Consider the following 3,313-nt stretch of genomic DNA (forward strand, 5'->3'; position numbering starts at 1 on the left):
CCCAGGTATTTTTCATTTTCCACTACCCTGATTGGAAAATGACTGCTGCATATGGGAAGCAGTGATCTGGGATTACTGCTGCCCATATGCAGTACTTTGCATTAAATAAATATTAAATGGGATTTTGAAGAATAGAGCCATTTTTGTACTTAATGCATTCCATATTTTGAAAGGATTTTGAAAACCCCTGGTACCGGGACACCATAATGTGGAGACATTTCTTGTCTCTTTTGCTTCATAAGTACATTCAAGAGTCAAATATTTATAGGTAAAATGAAAAACATTTTTTAACGAAGTATTCGATACACCTGTCACCTTTATCCTACATTTTCAGTTACTAAAATATTAGTATTGGCCATATGGTGCAAGGAAGCCTAAGGCTTATGCTGCACCAGCCAAAAAAAAAAAAGACATAATAATATAAAATTAAATTAACAAATAACTAGTGGGCTTTGCTTCTTTTGATAAAATAAAATATTTACAGAATTTTTCAACACAGTGTGTCTCTTCCTCAACTATGAATACATAAATACCTTACATATGGAAATAAAGAATGATACCACGTGGTCATTTTTGATAAAGTGCGTGCACAAGGTTTATCTAGCATGACTACGTAAAAACAGAAGCTTTGTTTTACCACAGTAAAAGCTTCTGTTATGTATTACCACGTAATCTGCATCCCTCTTCTCCCATTGGCTGAATAAAAATCACTAGGAGGAAAATTATTTTAATGTACAGAAAAATAAAAAAAAAGGAAATAGACAACCTATGCATATACTTTCTCCCTTTGAATTTCCCCATACTGTCAACCACTCGTATAGGAAACTTATTCCAGTTATCTACATGGGTGGTTCCAGTTTTTAAATCGCTGGCTAAAATAAAACTTCCTGCAATCCAGTCTAAACATCTCCCACCGTAGACAAGAGACAATATGGTAACTGACTTCTCCTCTGTTTCCAGAGGAGAAGTCAGTTACCATATTGTCTCTTGTCTTGAAGCAATCAAGAAGGCTATACACCAGATGCTGTGGGACAGTCCTTTTCTGTTGATCCTGCCGTGCCTTTACAAAGGACTGAACTGGTGTGAAAATTTCCTGCGTTCACCCAGGAAAACATGGGACACACTTAGATGAGATAAGCCATTTTATATATCTAATATACTTACCTAATAGTGAATAGGTCCCCCTTTAGCCCTCAGAACATTCTAAATTTTTCAGAGCATTTACTTGAAGTGCTAAAAGCACACAGGATGCTTGTTCATGTTGACTGAATTGACCCAGTTGCAGATTGGATGGTTGTAGATGTCTGCTCTGAAGAATTCATTCCACCTCATCCTGCAGGTGCTTGGGTTAGATTGAAATTTGGTTACTGCGGTGGCCACTGTTGAATTCACTTGTTCCTGGAACCAGGTCTGTATAGTTCTGACAGGATATGTGACATGGTTCGTTATCCTGTTAGAAGAACCTATTTACAAATGTTTATTTTGCAGCCAGGAAGGGATGAACTTGGTAAGAAACATTTTCCAGATAACCCGTACCAGTGTTGTTCCACTGGTATCAAAGCACCCAAATGTGTACCACAAAACACTTCCTATACAATTACGCTGCTGCCATCAACCTACACTGCCAACACCTGGCAGGGCCCCCTGGATCCATGCTGTTTTCACAATATTCAGATTCTCTCATCTGCATAAAATGGCATAAAAACACCAGACAACGTTTCCAGTCTTCCACTGCCCAGTTTTGATGTTCTTCAGCTGAATGTAACTACATTTTTGTGACCAGGAATGGAATCCTGTTGGGCCATCACCTCTGATACCCTATCCATGACAAGGTAAAACAAGTGCATTCTGAAATTCTTTTTTGATTATCACTGTTGTAATTCATTGTTATTTGAAGTAATTATTGTCGGTGACTATTATCGGGCAAATATGTTGTTCAGAAAGGATAGTTAGAATAAGATCAGGGTATATCTGTCAGGGGCAAAATTAGATGATGTAGAGCAGATATCTTTTAAGGGCACAAAAAGTTATATTGTATGCGTTGCCAGTAATAATACAGTCGAAGCTTTTTAGTGACCCAACACGTTATAATGCCCTTTGTTACTGGCCACAGCCAGTGTCTCATAACGTAATGCTATTTTACATTCAGTACAACAAAATCGAAAATAAAACAATTTCTTTATAATGACTATAAATTTCTACCTTTTAATCTGAATTTTTACTTTACTTTTTTATTATAATATTCACTTTTAAAAATGACAGCGCTTAAAATATATTGAAGTAATTAACAACACTGAAGTTTCCGGAACAAGCCTTTCTTGGTAAGAGCACCCATTTATTCCCCTCCCCAATCTTGTTGCCCTTCTCTGTACTTGGTCCAGCAGCTCCACATCCTAAAATGAAGCCTGGCCTGCATGAATTTCCTCAATTCATCTGACATCCATTTAGGCCTAAATCTTGAGCAGTATAATACTGAAGGATTTGCACTGTACTTTGGGATCAGGCAATTGTTGGAATGTTTCCATCTGTTGGGAAAGATACCATCCCAAAGATAGGAATTATACAGTTGGATTAGCAAGCTAAGGTGATTAGCCTACAGATAAACAGCTTGACCTTTAATGAGAACTAGGCCCGGGGCTTTACCAGATTTTATTTTAGAGGCGTTATCAACTTCAGCATGTGAGAAATCTTCATCCATAAGTGAGGAAAAGGAACTGTCGTTCAGATTGATGATATCTCTTTGGTCTCTTCAGTATTAAGGCTCAGATGATCTTTAATCACTAGTGCATCAAGGATCTTATCCATGATAGAAGTCCATGTAGTGGTTTCAAGACACCCTTCAATTGTTATAGAATCAGTGATATCCACAGGAGAGATCTTGTTATGGATGATTTTGTGAATAATGCCCCAGGGATTGGTGTTTCCTTTCCTTTTGACCAGATTCTTCCAAGCATTTTGCTTTTCACAGTATATCAGATTTGTATATTTTCTACGTAATGTCCTGAAGCGGTCAAGAAGGCTATACACCAGAAGCTGTGGGATAGTCCTTTTCTGTTGATCCTTCCGTGCCTTTACAAGGACTGAACTGGTGTGAAAATTTCCTTCATCCACCAAGTAACACTGGAAGACGTGAGCACTTCCTCATTGATGCATTGAAAGCGCGTAGGAGAGTGTTTGAATGTAATCTTTTAGTTTTCCACTCATAAGTTTATAGTGCTTGGGTGGATTTGCGTTAATCATCAAGAAGAGTGGTCAGAGGCATCCCACTTGGCATGCTTTATTGCATATCTGATTGTGTCATTGGATTGCTAGA

This window comes from Mastigoproctus giganteus, chromosome 6 (assembly GCF_048544385.1).
Source record: "Mastigoproctus giganteus isolate SK-2022 chromosome 6, ASM4854438v1, whole genome shotgun sequence".
In the NCBI taxonomy this organism is placed as follows: Eukaryota; Metazoa; Arthropoda; class Arachnida; order Uropygi; family Thelyphonidae; genus Mastigoproctus; species Mastigoproctus giganteus.